Source organism: Nicotiana tabacum, chromosome 18 (genome assembly GCF_000715075.1).
Source record: "Nicotiana tabacum cultivar K326 chromosome 18, ASM71507v2, whole genome shotgun sequence".
NCBI classification, from domain to species: domain Eukaryota; kingdom Viridiplantae; phylum Streptophyta; class Magnoliopsida; order Solanales; family Solanaceae; genus Nicotiana; species Nicotiana tabacum.
The window spans coordinates 153490078-153510599 of record NC_134097.1 but is presented as its reverse complement, the minus strand read 5'-3'; the positions used below and the strand labels follow the sequence as shown (position 1 = coordinate 153510599).

General features: G+C 41.1%; 1 long non-coding RNA gene across 1 annotated transcript; it reads right to left on the bottom strand.

Annotated features, from left to right (window-relative positions):
- Positions 1–19441: 19441 nt before the first annotated feature.
- LOC107769378 (uncharacterized) lies at positions 19442–20275 on the bottom strand. Its single transcript, XR_001644380.2, has 2 exons — positions 20136–20275; positions 19442–19989 (listed from the first exon to the last, which is right to left on the bottom strand). It is a non-coding gene; the product is annotated as an uncharacterized LOC107769378 (long non-coding RNA).
- Between the last annotated feature and the right edge of the window lie 247 nt (positions 20276–20522).

The window sequence follows — 20522 nt, the reverse complement described above, 5'->3', positions numbered from 1 at the left end:
TGGACCTGCCACCAATGGCAGACAGTTGGGCCATTTAGGCCTTCACCCGAGGACTCAATACATGAAGCCTATTGGCTTTGCAACAGTTGAAGTAAAATCTGATAGAATATCCGACTGTAACTTGGGCAGATGTGCATAACCGGTATCAATCAAAAATTAGGGTCGAAGATGCTTGGGGCCCATTCCGGGTCCGCTTATCCCATCAAAGCTAGTGACAGATCCAAAAGAGATATTGATCATTAACCAAGATTGAATAGAGATCGGTATCAACCACACAACGGTGATCAAAGGGGTAATGGGTCTGGACGAAACCCTATGAGAAGTGAAAGCAGAAGTGATCGAGGTCAAATTAACTGGGGACTCATGAGCAAAAGCAATTTTGATAGTCCCATCGGACCTAAGGAAGGGTCGAGGTTATCGGAGTATAACTTCCATGTCGATGATACTGCTATCGTATCTGCCATCGGACACAAAAAAGACACTAAGTGGACTCGACCTTTACAGTCCGATCCTGCTCAAATGGACCCCAACCTAATATGTAAGTATCATGGTACTCACAGCCATAGAACTGAAGATTGCCAACAACTGAGATAAGAAGTATCCCGGTTATTAAACAATAGACACCTCCGAGAGTTCCTGAGAGATCAAGCCAAAAGTCATTTTAGGAATAGAGACTCCAATAAGCATATCGAGCAGGAGGAATCTTAGCACGTCATTAACATGATCATCGGTGGAGCCGACGTCCCCCAGTGACTAATGTTAAAGCGCACCAAAGTGTCCATCATAAGGAAAAACCATACTTGAGATTACATGCCAGAGGGAACCGTATCCTTTAACGATGATAATGTTGAAGACATCATGCAATCACTTAATGATGCATTAGTAATATCTATACTTATAAATAAATCTTGAGTTAAGCGTGTGTTAATTGATCCACGAAGCTCGGCCAATGTCATCCGATCGAGGGTCGTAGATCAGCTGGGTCTACAAGACCAAATTGTGCTTGCAGTCCGAGTTCTAAACAGATTCAACATGGCATGTGAGATCACTAAAAGGGAGATAAACTTGCAGGTGACCACCGCCGGAACCATTTAGGAAACAAAGTTCTACATGATCAAAGGAGATATGAGATACAATGCTATATTTGGGAGGCCTTGGATTCACACCATGAGGGCAGTACCCTCGACACTATACCAGGAGTTGCAATACCCAACATCAGGAGGGGTTAAAACTATTTACGAAGAACAACCGACCGCAAACTAGATGTTCGCGGTCGATGAGGTGGTCTCGATATTTTCACTCTCGATACCAAAGAATCTAAGTTTGATTACTAAGGAAGAAACCAATAACAATTACCGATGTCGGGTCCCAGCCGAGCCGGACAAGTAGGGGACGGGAGAGGATGACGACTACGGTGTTCCCAGGTCTTTCATAGCCCCCAATAATTTTGATGCCACCAAATCGATGATTGAGGAACTAGAACAAGTCATATTGGTCGAGCACCTTCCCGATTGTAAGGTATACCTGGGCACGGGGTTAAGTCCCGAGCTCAGGAAAAAACTCATTAAATTCCTTATAGCTAACATAAATTGTTTCTCTTGGTCCCACCTTGACATGACACGGATCCCGTCGGAAATAACTACTCACAAGCTAAGCCTGGATCCAAAGTTCCACCCGGACAAACCGAAAGTGAGGCCTCAGTCCGACGTCAAGCATGCACTCATCAAAGATGAGGTATCTAAAATCCTTAAAATAGGATCCATTCGGGAAGGTAAATACCCAGATTGGTTAGAAAACATAGTTGTAGTCCCTAAAAATTGAAATAAATTAAGAATGTGTGTGGACTTCAAAGACTTATACAAGGCATGCCCCCAAGTAATCTTTTCCTTTGCCCAACATCGATCGCATAATCTATGCTACCCAATACTAATTAACAGTTATTTAATTCAATTTAAGTCATTAATAAGTGATAAATCCCAAAATAAAGTGAAATAGAACAAGTGCGGAAATAAACTAAGCCCGACATCGGGGTGTTACCAGTCATGAGCATCTAACATAAGTCTAAGAGTATGGAAAAGGACTACATAGTCTATTACAGAATCCAGTACAAGGGAAAATAAAGATAGGAGGGAGAAACACTAGGCTACGAACGCCGAGCAGCTACCTAGTGAACTCTGAATAGCCCGCTGGAAGCAGTCAGCCCTCGCTAGAAGGACCAAGGCTCCTGTATCTGCACGCAGGGTGCAGGGAGTAATGCGAGCACGCCAACTCAGTGAGTAATAAGAGTAAAGGCAGCTGAGCGATATAAAAATATGTAAAACACAGCGAAATGCTACAAAGAGGCAATATGAAATCAATACAATGCAATAGAACAGTGAAAACTTGTAAAAACATCTCAGTTCAGTAAAAACCTCTTTAAAACATCTTTTAACAGTTAAACAAGTGAATGAAAGCAGCGAGAAAAGATAAACACATAAAATCAGCCCCTCGGGCACAATATCAATAGAAATCTGCCCATTGGGCAATAACATGGAACAAAATCAGCCCTTCGGGCTATATCACATATCACACTGGGTACCCGCGCTCACTGGGGGTGTACAGACTCCGGGAGGGGCCCCTTACGGCCCAAGGCAATAAAAAGCCATCTCATGGCATAATCAGCAGGCTCTCGGTCTCATATCAAGCTACCTTGTGGCATACAACTCAGGCCCTCGGCAACAAAATCATGAATCAGTATAATAGTGTTGCGGCGCGCAGCCCAATCCCATAGTATCCTCACAACATAGGCCCCCGGCCTTACTCAGTCAGAATCTCACAAGCCACTCGGGCAATAGTAAAACATGATGCTCAGCCCAAAAATATCATTTAAAATTTCAAAAACGAGTAAACATGGCTGAGTTGTGAAAATAGTAGAATATAGCATGACTGAGTACAATTACGAAACCAAAATAGTGAGGTATAGTATTAAAAATTCCCTAAGGGTCCAAACAGTTGGCACGAGGCCCAGATATGGCATTCAGCCCAAAACATGATGATAACAAACAATTTTCAATCAAATACGCAGTTAAACGGTCATATAGGACAAACTAAGTCGCAATACCAATGGTGTACGACCCCACGCTCGTCATCTAGCATGTGTGTCACCTCAAAGTAACACAACAATGTGAAATTCGGGGTTTCAAACCCTCAGGACAACATTTACAATCATTACAAACCTCTATCCGGTCCAAACTCTATCCAGCGATTCCTTTGCCTCTCGAATCGGCCTCCGTATGCTCCAAATCTAACCAAAATCAGAACATAACCATCAAAATATGCTAAGAGAACAAAGCCCACTCGAAGGAAATCAAATTACAACACCAATCCCGAAATTAACCAAAACCTGACCCCCAGACCCACGTATCGAAATCTGATAAAAATTACATCAATAAACTCCTTATCCTCCCACGAGTTTATCCATATCAAAAGTACCAAAATCCGATCACAAATGACCCCTCAAACCCTTACTCAAAGGTCTCCAATTACAAGCCCTAGTTCTTCAATATTTAGGCTTAAATTCTATAAATTCCATGATTAGTTAGGTAGAAACCACATTAGGATTGAGTATTAAGTCCATAAATCTTACCTCCAAGTGTTCCCCCTTGATTCCCTCTTCAATCCTCTTCATAAAGCTTTAAAATCGCTCAAAAATGGTGGAACTTAAGCTCAACATCGCGGATATGGCCTTTTGAATCATTCTACCTAGCTATTCAAAAACCTCCTTCATGAACGCGGTCAACGCCTCGCGTTCGCGAAGCATAAACTTAAGTTGACCAGAATTCCCCATATGCGAACGCGGCGACCCCTCGTGAATGCTATGCCTCAGCAACTCAAACCATCATGAACGCGTCTGCTCTCTCGCGAACTCAAAGCTTCCTGACTCCAACCCTTCGCGAATGCGGGACCTACATCGCGAATGCAAAGGCCAAACCTCGAGAATCAACTCCTAACCCTTCACGAACGCAAGGGCACACTCGCGAACTCGAAGGCCAAAAGTCTGCAACACTCACATCAGATTTTCTGCAATTTTTCTCAACTTGAAATGATCAGTTTAACCACCCAAAACTCACCCAAGGCCCTCAGGACCTCAACCAAACATGCCAGCATATCCCATAACATCATTCAAACTTGTTCCAACCTTCGGAACGCTCAAAACAACATCAAAATACCAAATTTGCGTTGGATTCAAGCCTAAGAATTCCAAAAACTTCCAAATTCTGCTTTCGATAAAAAAGTCTATCAAATCACGTCCGAATGACCTAAAATTTTTCACACACATCCCAAATGACACAACGGACCTACTGTAACTCCCGAAATTCCATTCTGACCCCTATATAAAAATCTCACCTACCAACTAGAAAATGCCAAAATTTTAATTTAAATCTACTCCGTACCTCCAAAACACATTCCGATCACGCTCCTAAGTCCCAAATCATCTTCCAAAGCTATCCGAACTCTCATCCAAGCCCTTTACCAGATAAGTCAATATCCGATTGACTTTTCCAACTTAAGCTTACTCAAAAGAAACTAAGTGTCTCAAAACTTACCAAAACCTCTCTGATCCCTAGCCAATCAACCCGATAACATAAAATACAGCTAAACAAGGTAATAAGAAGCAGAAATGGGGGAAACGAAGCGGTAACTCATGAAACGACCGGCCGGGTCGTTACATCCTCCCCCTCTTAAACAAAAGTTCGTCCTCAAACGAGTCAAGAAACATACCTGAAGCCTCATATAGGTGAGGATATCTACTCCGCATCTCCTGCTCGGTCTCCCAGGTAGCCTCCTCTACGGGCCGACCTCTCCACTACACTTTCACTAAAGCTATATCCTTTCACCTCAACTTTCAAACCTGACGCTCCAAAATTGCTACTGGCTCCACATCTTAAGTCAAATCATTATCTAACTGAATTTTGCTGAAATCCAAAACATGAGACAGATCGCCAATATTCTTCCGGAGCATAGAAACATGAAATAACAGATGTACACTCGACAAGCTGGGTGGCAAAGCAAGCTCATAAGCCACCTTCCCAATCCTCCGTAACACCTCAAAAGGCCCAATGAACCGAGGAATCAATTTACCCTTCTTCCCAAATCTCATAACATCCTTCATGGGTGAAACCTTCAACAGAACCTTCTCACCAACCATGTAGGACACATACCGAACCTTCCTGTTAGCATAACTCTTTTGTCTCGATTGCACTGTACGAAGCCTCTTCTAAATCACCTTCACCTTGTCTAAAGCATCCTGAACCAAGTCTGTACCCAATAGCCTAGCCTCACCCGGCTCAAATCAACCAACTGGAGATCTACACCGCCTCTCACACAAAGCCTCATATGGAGCCATGTGAATACTCGACTAGTAACTATTGTTATAAGCAAACTCTGTGAGCAGTAAAAACTGATCCTATGACCCTCCAAAATCAATGACACAAGAATGCAGCATGTCCTCCAATATCTGAATAGTGCGCTCGGACTGCCCGTCCGTCTGAGGGTGAAAAACTGTGCTCAACTCAACTTGAGTACCCAACTCTCGCTACACAAACCTCCAAAACTGCAAAGTAAACTGAGTGCCCCTATCTGAAATGACGGAAACTGGGACACCATGCAAACAAAAAATCTCCCAGATATAGATCTCCACCAACCGCTCTGAAGAATAGATAGTACACACAGGAATGAAGTGCGCGGACTTGGTCAGTCGATCAACAATTACCCAAATAGAATAGAACTTCTTCAAAGTCCGTGGGAACCCATCTACAAAGTCCATGGTGATCCGCTCCCACTTCCACTCTGGAATATCCATCTGCTGAAGCAAGCCACTTGGTCTCTGATGCTCATATTTCACCTGCTAAAAATTGAGACACCGAGCTACAAATCCCATAATGTCCTTCTTTATTCTCCTCCACCAATAATGTTATCTCAGGTCCTGATACATCTTTGCGGCTACCGAATGAATGGAATACAATGAGCTATGGGCCTCATCCAGAATCAACTTTCGAAGCCCATCTACATTGGGCACACATATCCGTCCATGCATCCTCAATACCCCATCATCACCAATAGTCACATTTCTGGCATCATCGTGCTGAACTCTGTCCTTAAGGACAAGAAAATGAGGATCATCATACTGGCGCTCTCTGATGCAATCATATAAGGAAGATCAAGAAATCACACAAGCCAATACCCGACTGGGCTCCGAAATATCCAACCTCACGAACCGATTAGCCAAGGCCAGCACATCAACTGCAAGATGTCTCTCCCCAACTGGAATATATGCCAAACTCCCCATATTCACCGCCTTCCTACTCAAGGCATCGGCCACCATATTAGCCATCCCCAGATGGTACAAAATAGTAATATCATAATCCTTTAGCAACTCCAACCATCTCCGCTACCTCAAATTGAAGTCCTTCTGCTTGAACAAATGCTGGAGGATATGATAATCAGTAAACACCCCACAAGATACACCATACAAATAATGCTTCCAAATCTTCAACGCATGAATCATGGTAGCTAACACCAAATCATGAATATGGTAGTTCTTCTCATGGGGCTTCAACTGACGAGAAGCATAAGCAATAACTTTACCCTTCTGTATCAATATACACCCAATACCAACTCTCGAAGCATCACAATACACGGTATATGAACCTGAAGGTGATGGCAAAACTAACACTGGAGTCGTGGTCAAGGCAGTCTTGAGCTTCTGAAAGCTCTCCTCACACTTACCCGACCACCTGAATAGAGAACCCTTTTGAGTCAACTTAGTCAAGGGCGATGCGATAGATGAGAATCCCTAAATAAACCGGCGGTAATAACCCGCTAAACCAAGTAATATTCGAATCTCTATGGATGAGGACGGTTTGGGCCAACTCTAAACCACTTCTATCTTCTTCAGATCAACCTGAATACCCTCACTAGAAACCATGTGCCCCAAGAAAACCACTAAACTAAGCTAAAACTCACACTTGGAGAACTTTGCATAAAGCCTCTCCTCCCTCAATCTCTACAACACAACTCTCAAATGCTCCTCCTGCTCCTCCTGACTACGCGAATACACCAGAATATCATCAATGAAAACTATGACAAACAAGTAGATATAGGGCCGAAACACGTTGTTCATCAAATGCATGAACGCTGTTGGGGCATTGGTTAGCCCAAAAGACATCACCAAGAACTCATAATGGCCATATCGGGTCCGGAAAGCTGTCTCAAGAATATCCGAGTCCTTGATCTTAAACTGGTGATAACCTGAACGGAGATCAATCTTGGAGAACACCTTCGCTCCCTAAAGCTGGTCAAATAAATCATCAATACGAGGCAGAGGATACTTGTTATCAATTGTTACTTTGTTCAACTGCCTATAATCAATGTACATCCTCATAGTGCCATCCTTCTTCTTCATAAATAGAACAAGCGCACCTCAAGGCGACACAATAGGCCGAATGAACCCCTTATCAAGGAGTTCCTGAAGTTGCTCATTTAACTCATTCAACTCCGTTGGTGCCATACGATAAGGTGGAATAGAAATGGGTTGAGTGCCCGGCACCAGATCAATACCAAAATCAATATCCCTGCCCAATGGCATGCCCGATAGGTCTGCAAAAAATACATCGGGAAAATCTGTCACAACAGGAACATAATCAATACTAGGAGCCTCTGCACCGACGTCCCTCACAAAGCCTAAATACGAAAGACAACCCTTCCCAACCATACGCTAGGCCTTTAAGAATGAAATTACCATACTGGGAACATAATTAGTCGAACATTGCCACTCAACCGTGGCACACCCGGCATAGCCAATGTCATTGTCTTAGCATGACAGTCCAAAATAGCGCGACACAGAGATAGCCAATCCATGCCCAAAATGACATCGAAGTCTACCATACATAATAATAAAATATCCACTCTGTCTCTAGACCCCCAATAGTCACAACACATGTCTGGTACACATGGTCTACAACAACAGTATCTCCTACCAGAGTAGATATACGAACAGATGAAACAAGAGACTCACGGGGCATATCCAAATAATGAGCAAAGTATGATGACACATTGTGACGACCCGCCCAGTCGTCTCATGAGTTACCGCTCCATTTCCCCCATTTAAGTTTATTTATGCTTCGTTATCCGTATTTTATGTGATCAGGTTGATTAGTTCGAGTTTGGAGAGGATTTGGTATGAAATGAGACACTTAGTCTCTTTTAAGAAGGCTTGAGTTGGAAAAGTCCACCGGATGTTGACTTATGTGTTAGAAGGCTCGGAAGTGGGTTCTGATGGTTCGGTTAGCTTCGGGAGGTGATTTGTGACTTAGGAGCACGATCGGAATGGGTTTTGGAGTTGTAGAGAAGATCTAGGCTTGAATTGGCGAAATTAATATTTTGGCAAATTCCGGTTGATAGGCGAGATTTCGATATAGGGGTCGGAATGGAATTCCGAGAGTTACAGTAGCTTCGTTGTGCCATTTGGGATGTGTGTGCATAATTTCAGGTCATTCGGACGAGATTTGATCGACCTTTTGATCGAAAGCATAATTTAAGAGTTCTTGGAGTTCTTAGGCTTGAATCTTATGTTAAATTGGTGATTTGATGTTGTTATAAGCGTTCGGAAGTGTTAAACAAGTTTGAACGATGTCATGGGATGTGTTGATACAACTAGTTTGAAGTTTCAGGGGTCCCGGGTAGGTTCCGGGATGTTTTAGGCCGAAAATCATAGCTGTAGCAGGTCCAGGAGGGTTGCAGGCCCCGGAACTCACCTACGCGGTCCGCACAACAATGATCAAAGGGGTAATGGGTCTGGACGAAACCCTGTGAGAAGTGAAAGCAGAAGTGAACGAGGTCAAATTAACTAGGGACTCATGAGCAAAAGCAATTTCGACAGGCCCATCGGACCTAAGGAAGGGTCGAGGTTATCGGAGTATAACTTCCATGTCGATGATACTGCTATCGTATCTGCCATCGGACGCATCAAAGACACTAAGTGGCCTCGACCTTTACAGTACGATCCTGACCAAATAGGTTGCAGACCCCAATCTAATATGTAAGTACCATGGTACTCACATCTATAGAATTGAAGATTGCCGACAACTGAGATAAGAAGTATCCCGGTTATTAAACAACGGACACCTCCGAGAGTTCCTAAGAGATCGAGCCAAAAGTCATTTTAGGAATAAAGACTCCAATAAGCATATCAAGAAGGAGGAATCTCAGCACTTCATTAACATGATCATTGATGGATCCGACGTCCCCCAGGGACTAATGTTAAAGCGCACCAAAGTGTCCATCATAAGGGAAAAATAGACTCGAGATTACATGCCAGAGGGAACCGTATCCTTTAACGATGATAATGTTGAAGACATCATGAGATCACTCAATGATGTATTGGTAATATCTTTACTCATAAATAAATCTCGAGTTAACCGTGTGTTAATTGATCCACTAAGCTCGGCCAATGTCATCCGATCAAGGGTCATAGATCAGTTGGGTCTACAAGACCAAATTGTGCCTGCAGTCCGAGTTCTAAACAGATTCAACATGGCATGTGAGATCACTAAAAGGGAGATAACCTTGCAGGTGACCACCTCCGGAACCATTCAGGAAACAAAGTTGTACGTGATCGAAGGAGATATGAGATACAATGCTCTATTTGGGAGGCCTTGGATTCACAACATGAGGGAAGTGCCCTCGACACTATACCATGAGTTGCAATACCCAACATCAGGAGGGGTTAAAACTATTTACGAAGAACAACCGACCGCAAAGGAGATGTTCGTAGTCGATGAGGTGGTCTCGATATTTTCACTCTCGATACCAAAGAATCTAAGTTTGATCACTAAGGAAGAAACCACTAACAACTACCGATGTCGGGTCCTAGCTGAGCCGGACAAGTAGGGGACGGCGGAGGATGACGACTACGGTGTTCCCAGGTCTTTCATAGCCCCCAATAATTTGGATGCCACCAAATTGACGATCGAGGAACTGGAACAAATCATATTGGTCGAGCACCTGCCCGATTGTAAGGCATAATTGGGCACGGGGTTAAGTCCCGAGCTCAGGAAAAAACTCATTAAATTCCTTATAGATAACATAAATTGTTTCGCTTGGTCCCACCTTGACATGACAGGGATCCCATCGGAAATAACTACTCACAAGCTAAGCCAGGATCCAAAGTTCCACCGGGACAAACCAAAAGTGAGGCCTCAGTCCGACGTCAAGCATGCACACATCAAAGACGAGATATCTAAAATCCTTAAAATAGGATCCATTCGGGAAGGTAAATACCCAGATTGGTTAGCAAACGTAGTTGTAGTCCCTAAAAATTAAAATAAATTAAGAATGTGTGTGGACTACAAAGACTTATACAAGGCATGCCCCCAAGTAATCTGTGACGACCCGGCCAGTCGTCTCATGAGTTCCGCTCTGTTTCCCCCATTTTAGCTTCTTTACGCTTCGTTATCCGTATTTGATGAGATCGGGTTGATTATTTTGAGTTAGGAGAGGATTTTGGTAAGAAATGAGACACTTAGTCTCTTTTAAGAAGGCTTAAGTTGGAAAAGTCAACCAGAGGTTGAATTATGTGTTAGAGGGCTCGGATGTGAGTTTCGATGGTTTGGTTAGCTTCGGGAGGTGATTTGTGACTTAGGAGCGCGACCGGAATGGGTTTTGGAGTTGTAGAGAAGATTTAGGCTTGAATTGGCAAAATTGATATTTTGGCAAATTCTGGCTGATAGGCGAGATTTTGATATAGGGGTCAGAATGGAATTCCGAGAGTTGCAGTAGCTTCGTTGTGTCATTTGGGATTTGTGTGCAAAATTTTAGGTCATTCGGACAAGATTTGATAGACCTTTTGATCGAAAGCATACTTTAAGAGTTCTTGGAGTTCTTAAGCTTGAATCCTATGTTAAATTGGTGATTTGATGTTGTTGGAAGCGTTCCGAAGTGTTGAACAAGTTTGAACGATGTCATGGGATGTGTTGGTACAATTAGTTTGATGTTTCGGGGGTCCCGGGTAGGTTCCGAGATGTTTTAGGCCGAAAATCATAGTTGCAGCATGTCCAGGAGGGTTGCAGGCCCTAGAACTCACCCATGCGGTTCGCACAAAAATGAGTGCGCCCGCGGTGAGTGCTATGCGGACTGCACAAAAGCGGGCACGACCGTAGTAGGCGTTGCGCGGACCGTACAAAAGTGGGCGCGACCGTGGTGAAGAAGCGTTCCGCTGGTCCTACTTCGGAAGCTCATATCTTTTGATATACAAGGAATTTTGAGATGATTCAAAAATGAAAGTTGTAGCCTTTTGTGTCTAGTTTTCAGAAAAATGAAGATATTGCAATTTAGACATCTATATCAAAAGTTATGGCTAAAATACTAAAGTATGTCACTGTAGAGGGAGGCCTGTGCGGCCGCGATTGTGTTTGCGCGGACCGCACTGGCTTGCGCGGACCTCGGTCATTTTGGTGCGGCCCGCGGTAGCTGAAATCTGAGGGGGTACCTATAAATACGAGGTTTTGTATTTTATTTAATATTTTGACCTAGAGAGCTCGTATTTTGGCGATTTTTCGAAGGTTTTTCAAGAAATTCATCGGGGTAAGTGATTTTAACTCAAATTTGGCTAGAGTACATGAATCTATCACTGAATTCATCATTTAATTCGTGATTTGGGATGGAATTTGGGAGGAAAATATTGAAATCTTTCAAAAATGTAAAATGATGATTTGAGGGACCAAATGGTATCGGAATTGGATAATTTTGGTATGGTTAGACTTGTGAGAGTATAAGGATTCTAGTTTTGTGAATTTGGTCAAATTTCGAGACATGGGCCCGGGGCTCGGGTTTTGGTAATTTCGGGAATAGTGCCTTTTGTTGATTGTTTTCGCTTGGGCTTTGTTCCCTTAGCATATTGTGACGTATTCGTTCTGATTTTTGATAGATTCGACGCACGTGGAGGCCGATTTGAGGGGCAAAGGCGTCGCGAGCTAGAGATTTCGCCGTTTTGAGGTGAGTAATGAATGTAAATGATGTCCTGAGGGTTTTAAATCTCGAATTTGCACATCGTAGTGCTATATTGAGGTTAGACACGCGCTTGATGATGAGCGCGGGTCGTTTACTATTGGGGATTGTGACATGGTCCATCCCGAGTGATGCTTCTACTACGTATTTGATTAAAGCTTATTTGTTATCATTATTATTTGGACTGATTGTCATATGTGGGCTTCTTGCCATTTCTTTGAACACTCCGGGGAGTTTATTTACTATTTCCTCACTGTTTGACTTACTACTTGAACTCAGTCGTACCGTTTTCTACTGTCTTACAACTCAGCCACTTTTACTCGATTTTGTGAAACTAAATGGTATATTAAATGATGTTTTGGTTATCGACCCACGCTGGTCTCCAGAATACCCGATGTATGACGAATCCTCTAACAGTTATCCAAGAAACCCTGCGCATCCTCGCCCTCTACACCACTGAAAGTCGGAGGCTGAAGTCTACCAAACCTCTCCAACCTGCACTGGTTATCCTCTGGCATAGCAGGAGCTACATAGTCCTGAGCAGCTGCAACTGGATGGGCTGGATGTGCCCTTGGTGTCTGAAGTCCCTACATGACCTGCTTAGGTGCGCAAGCGGCGGAAGTCTGAGTGCCTCCTCCGGCCTGAGAAGTAGTTGAGGCTGTAGTAACTGAGACCGCCTAAGTTAGGCCAGTGCATATTGATAGAATCTGAGACAGGGCCTCTTGAAGACCTAGAATCACAATGGGCACAACTGGTGCCTGAGCTGGTGCTGCTGGAGCGTCCACAACTGGGACCTAATCATGAATTGGGCGGTAAGGGGATCTGCAGGTGCTTCCCTAGCTGCTGTGCGGGCTACACCCCTGCCCCTACCACGGCCTTGACCGCGTCCTCGGCCTCTGGTGGCCACAACTGGTGGTACTGGTGGTCGCCCATCCAGACCGGTCGCTCGTGTCCTCACCATCTGTGAGAGAATAGAATAACAGAAGTTTAGTACTCAGATCAACAGATTCGCATGACAAGAATTTCAAGAATATGAAGTTTTTCCTAAAGGTTCTGAAGCCTCTCGAGGATAAATATAGACGTCTCTATACCGATTCGCGAGACTCTACTAAACCTGCTCATGACTCGTGATACCTATGTAACCTAGGCTTTGATACCAACTTGTCACGACCCAAAACTAGACCCGGTCGTGATGGCACCTATCATGAAACAAGGCCAGCCGACACAAACCCCCAATACCAATTAACTGTTATTTAATTCAATTTAAGTCATTAATAAGCGATAAATCCCAAAATAAAGTGAAATAGAACAAGTGCGGAAATAAACCCAGCCCGACATCGGGGTGTCACCAGTCATGAGCATCTAACATAAGTCTAAGAGTATGGAAAAGGATTACACAGTCTATTATAGAATCCAGTACAAGGGAAAATAAAGATAGGAGGGAGAAACACTGGGCTGCGAATGCCAAGCAACTACTTAGTGAACTCAGAATAGCCCGCTGGAAGAAATCAGCCCTCGCTAGTAGGACCCGAGGCTCCTGTATCTGCACGCAGGGTGCATGGAGTAATGTGAGTACGTAAACTTAGTGAGTAATAAAAGTAAAGGAAACTAAGCGATAAGAAAACATGTAACACACAACGAAATGCTACAAAGAGGCAGTATGAAATCAAAACAATGCAATAGAACAGTGAAAACTTGTAAAAACACCTCAGTTCAGTAAAACCCTCTTTAAAACATCTTTTAACAATTAAACAAGTGAATGAAAAGCCGCAAGAAAAGATAAACACATAAAATCAGCCCCTCGGGCACAATATCAATAGAAATCCGCCCCTCGGGCAATAACATGGAACAACATCAGCCCCTCGAGTTATATCATATATCACACTGGGTACCCGTGCTCACTGGGGGTGTACAGATTCCGGGAGGGGCCCCTTACGGCCCAAGCGCAATAACACGCCATCTTGTGGCATAATCAACAGGCTCTCGGTCTCATATCAAGCTACCTTGTGGAGTACAACTCAGGTCCTCGGCCTTAAAATCATGAATCAGTATAATAGTGTTGCGGCACGCAGCCCAATCCCATAGTATCCTCACAACACAGGCCCTCGGCCTTACTCAGTGAGAATTTCACAAGCCACTCGGGCAATAGTAAAACATGATGCTTATCCCAAAATATCATTTAAAATATCAAAAATGAGTAAAGATGACTGAGTTGAGAAAATAGTAGAATATAGCATGACTGAGTACAACTATGAAGCCAAAACAGTTAGGTATAGTAGTAAAAATCCCCTAAGGGTCCAAACAGTTGGCATGAGGCCCAAATATGGCATTAAGCCCAAAACATGATGATAACAAACAGTTTTCAATCAAATACACAGTTAAACAGTCATACGGGATGGACTAAGTCACAATCACAATGGTGTACGACCCCACGCTCATTATCTAGCATGTGTGTCACCTCAAAGTAGCACAACGATGTGAAATCCGCGGTTTCAAACCCTCAGGACAACATTTAAAATCATTACTCACCTCTATCCGATCCAAACTCTAGCACGCGATGCCTTTGCCTCTCGAATCGGCATCCGAATTGTCCAAATCTAACCAAAATCATAACATAACCATCAAAATATGCTAAGGGAACAAAGCCCACGCGAAAGAAATCAAATTAAAACACCAATCTCGAAATTAACCAAAACCTAGCCCCCGGGATCACGTCTCGAAATCCAATAAAAATTACATCAATAAACTCCTTATCCTCCCACGAGTTCATCCATATCAAAAGTACATAAATTTGGCCTCAAATGACCCCTCAAACCCTTACTCAAAGATCTTCAATTACAAGCCTTAGTTCTTTAATATTTAGGCTTAAATTCTACAAATTTCATGATTAATTAGGTAGAAATCACATTAGGATTGAGTATTAAGTCCATAAATCTTAACTCCAAGTGTTCCCTCTTCAATCCTCTTCAAAAAGCTCTAAAATTGCTAAAAAATGGTGGTACTTAGGCTCAAAATCGCAGATATGGCCTTTTAAAACATTCTGCCTAGCTATTCAAAAACCTCCTTCGCGAACGCGGTAAACGCCTCGCGTTCGCGAAGCACAAACTTAAGTTGATTAGAATTCCTCATAGGCGAATGCGATGCCTCAGCAACTCAAACCATCGCGAACGCGTCTGCTCTCTCACGAACCCGAAGCTTCCTGACTCCAACCCTTCCCGAATGCGGGACCTACATCACGAACGTGAATGCCAAACCTCCAGAATCAACTCCTAACCCTTCACGAACGCGAGGGCCCACTCATGAACGCGAAGGCCAAAAATCTGCAACACTCACAACAGATTTTCTACAATTTTTCTCAACTTGAAATGATCTGTTTAACCACCTGAAACTCACCCGAGGACCTTGGGACCTCAACAAAACATGAAAACATATCCCATAATATCATTCAACCTTGTTCCAACTTTCGGAACGCTCAAAACAACATCAAAATACCAAATTTGCATCGGATTCAAGCCTAAGAATTCCAAAAATTTCTAAATTCTGCTTTCGATCAAAAAGTCTATCAAACCACATTTGAATGACCTGAAATTATGCACACACATCCCAAATGACACAACGGAGCTACTGAAACTCCCGGAATTCCATTCCGATCCCTATGTCAAAATCTCACCTACCAACCGGAAAAAGCCAAAATTTTAATTTCGCCAATACAAGCCTAAATCTACTCCTTACTTTCAAAATACATTCTGATCACTCTCCTAAGTACCAAATAACCTTCCGAAGCTATCCGAACCATCAGAACTCATATCCAAGTCCTTTATCACATAAGTCAACATCCGGTTGACTTTTCCAACTTAAGCTTACACAAAAGAGACTAAGTGTCTCAAACCTTACCAAAACATCTCTGAACCCGAGCCAATCAACCCGATAACATAAAATACAGCTGAACAAGGCAATAAGAAGCAGAAATGGGGGAAGCGGAATGGTAACTAATGAAACGACCGTCCGGGTTAGAGTTTTACGTGAAAAAATCTCTACTCAAGGGGATAAAAACTACGACCTACACTGGTAGGATTTCAACTTCACTATAAGCAACTTTTAGATTACAACCTATGCAATTTAGGAATTAAAATCTTAATCCCTCACTAACTCGTAATGCACCTATTACAAGCCACTTTGCAATACACATATTACAAATACTTCAACTCATGACTAACTCTAGTCACGACACAAACACACAGGGTTTATGGTTTTACAAAGGGGTTCCTAAGTAATGCTTCTAGCTAAGCAGATTAGGAATTACAATGAAGAACAATTATAAAGTTACAACTCAACTAAGGACAACAAAATACTAGATTTAGGAACTGGTCCGTAGTAGCATTTTACTTTGTTCTCGAGGGTCTTGAGAATTAGATTCATATCTCTGAAGGCTTGAATGCTTGAAGTGAATTCTCAAGTATTTAAGTGATATTTTGTTGTAATACTCTTGTTAATACATCTTTGATGATATCACTTGAATGATTTAAGCACTTGGTTGGTCAAAAGGACAAGTGACTGCAAAACTGCTGCACTGTGTGCACTGTTTCTATGGCAGGCACTTTCCAGCTGTGCATTGTTGACTTTCGTGTTGTTGTCAGGGAAACACAAGGGATCAGGTCCCTATCTTGTTTATCTATTTTCTACACTTGTATCAGTTCACATTAGCTGAAGTCTTGGCTGGAATCCGTTCATTAGCAATGTACACCAAGTGTGTCAGGTTCCCTATCTGGTTTTTGACAATAAGTTTGTTAGATCATCAAAACATAAGGCAAAGACATTGAAAATCAATTATTTACCTAAAGGAAAAAGGATCAATTCCCACTTATTACTTTCTTTATAAAAATTCTAGATCTGTCTCTGGCTTCGTGCATAGTATAAATGCAGGGTTTACTTAATAATGTTGTGATCATAAAAATTGAGTCACTTATTTGATCTTCTTCTATTACACAAAACATAAATAGGATTGATAAAAGCGATACAAACGTAGTTCTTCTAATTACATGTGCAAATACTAGCACAATTTTACTACTTATAGGAGTTCTTAGCAATTGATAAATCTGTAGATCTAATATTTTTAGACTTTGAAACATTCTTCAATTAGGCAATATGCTGCAATGATAATGACAATCATCAGTATATGGCTGATAATGCCACAAACAAGTCCTGCATAGTACTCCATCTGAGCAATCTACATCAGAACTGCATTCTCTGTCACAAGTCCATTTAAAAAAGTCATTTGGAATTAATGTCATTTTTATCATTGATATAGATAGCAGCAAGTCAGCTCCCTTTGCCATCGCTTTCATCTCTGAGGTTTGAGTCAAATCAACTGCATAATATTTTGATATAACCAACGTCAAGTTTAATTATCATATATACATGTCTATGTAATACTCTTTTGTAATAAGAACAACAAACTCAATGTAATATAACAAGTGAGATGTGGGGTTTTGGGAGCAGTGACGGAGATAGAATTTCCATAAATTCGAAATATAAGTGAAATATATGTACATAAATTTGAAATATATGTACGGCCCCCCAAATCTGCCCCTGCTGAGGAGGATAGCATGTACGTATGGCTTACCCCTACCATGTGAAGGTAGAGAGGCTGTTTCAGGTAGACGCTCAGCTCAAAATATGAAAAAAGAAACAGCGACAACAAATATTAACAACAACAAGATACTAGAGAAACAAATTGGATTTTGTCTTATATGCACGGTATAATTTTTCGGCCGTAGGGGGTTCGTGAACCCCCTTCTGGTCCCCTAAATACGTCCCTGCTAAGGAGGATACTATGTACGCAGGCTTACCGCTACCACGGTGAAGCTAGAGAGGCTGTTTTAGGTAGACTCTCGACTTAAAGAAAAATAAAAAATAAGCGGTGACAACAAACATTAACAACAGTAAGATACTAAGATAACTGAAGCAAAAGAAACAACGGTAATAATAATCAAAGAATAAGATCTTTTCTAATTAACGAGAACAAAAAAAGAGAGAGGAAAAAGACGGAGAAGAGTAAGTCATGGCAACAGTAAGGAGAATGGAGAAGAAGATAGCAAATCTAAGTAAAGAACTTTTTTATAGCCATGGCAATAATGCTATGAGCTTGAAGATGTAGAGTAGAAGAGTATGGTAATTCCTCACTAGCTAAAATCATATCTATAAGCAAATTATGAATATTATAGGCTAGTGATACTGATATTGACCTTTCACTTTAATATATAATAGTGGTTTATATTTAATAATATTATAAATTAATTAAAGAGTTACCATATATTTCTGAAGGATGAATATATGCTCTATCGATAACTTTCTTTATTATTATTTTTCTTAACTTGATGTAGAGATATTTGACTGTCGTATATAAAATTATTGTATGTGTGAGGTGACGAGCATATAATCAAGAACTAGAGTATAATACTAGGCAGTATTGTCGCTACTAATCCGTGCATGATATGTTATACCCATATTTTCGCTATATTACATGATATGTTACGTCGTGATTGATTTAAAGAACTAGATTCTCTTTAATTAAATTAGTCTTGTCGTAGGACCAAAGAATAGTAAAAAAAGAGATTCTTTAATGATAAAGCATCTATCTATCTGTGTATAACTTCATTTATTACACAAGGAAATAACCTCATTGCAAATGAAATCTTGAGTATTGGAATTTTGTTGTGAAATTTTCCTTCGCTCTTAATCAGAGATTGCAGATTGGAATATTGAGAATGAAGAATTTCTCAGCAGAAAGTGTTTTAATCTCTTTAATGGGCGTATATGACCGAATTGATCAGTCGATCAAGTTAGTAAATATCGAATAGTAGTACTAAATATCTAAAGAAAAATATGTTTTAAGTTAGATATTCAGAGTTAATTATACTTGTTGCTTCTTGTACTTACATTGTATAGTATATACCTAGGTAAAAATATACATTATATAGTATATATAGAAGGTTCCATGATTTATATAGCTCTGGATGTCTGATTTATAATTAACTCTGCAATTAACATGTAATTTAAATCAGGTATCCAGAATTAATTATAAATGACATGATTTATTGCTTCTTTGGCTAAGCTTTTGAAAAGCTAAAAACATTTTTTTCTTTCTTTCAGAAAAGCAATTTTTTGAGATTTGAGATGTTTGATAAAACACAAAGATTACATGGTCAGTTAACCAGTTCATTATTTTAAAGATAACATAAAAGATAATACAAAAGCGTTGAGAGACGCAACGGCAATCCGGTAAAAAACTTACCCCTACGCGAGGGAATAGAGTAAAAGCGTTGAGAGAATAACCTCATAATTTATTCTAGAACAAAGTCCACTTATACGATATGTTGTTCCTCTATAATACTTAGACAAATAAAGAAAAGTTTATTTACATATAGTCTTCCAATATTACACAAAACATTGGACTCAGAAGCGAATTTAGGATTTTTAATACGTGGGTGAAGGAAAAAGTGTATATTTAGCACTCTTATTCTAATAACACATGCAAAATGAGTATTTAAAGTAGTACCTAATTATGTTAGCACTCTTTGATTATGCATATACAAGGATCTTACTAAAGTAGTACTTATCGAAATACTAATAATAATATCAGCAAACGAACGTTCTCTGTGCTTCCAACATATCACTCTTAGGTCTTAACTCATGGACCATATTCTTAAATTCCCCGCGATGTTCTTTAGTTTGGTAACATGCTACAATGATAATCATATCGATCATAGTTCAACTGATAATGCCACCAACACTACCTTCATATCCAACCATCAGAGCATTCTGCATGAGAACTACATTTTCTCCCACAAGTCTCCTCTTCATTTGGATTTAATTTCAATTTCATCATTGATATAGATAGCGGCAAGCCTCCCATCGCCATCATTGAGTTTCGAGACAAATCAACTGTGCGCATGCATAAAAATTTCGATTATAACCAAAATCAAGATAATTCTCATATATATACACATTTCTATGCAATTTTTTTCTTATGTATAAAGCTAAAACCTAAGAGAACCACACACAAACAAAAGGGAAAAGCAAGTCATTACCAGCAGTTGCTGTAAGGAGAAGGGTGAAGAGGATAACAAACTTAAATAAAGAATATGTCACAGCCATGCTGCCAATTTTGTTGTATATTAGAAGAGTATGGTAATTCCCAACTATGCAAAAATCATATTTATAAGCAAATTGAGCTCCCCCCCCCCCCACCCCCATTCCCCCAAAAAAAGAAACGGTCACGATTTAATATACTTTTAGATGGACTAACTTGAGCTATGTCCAAATTGAATCAATATGAAATTATGCCCAGCCCAAATTTGGGCGAGTTATATTTTCATGTAAAAAATAGCACGGGCTAGTCAATTTTCGGACTGGTCATTCAAAAATAGTCAGCATTTGCAAAGTCATTGAAAAATAGCGACTATTTTGCTGCAACA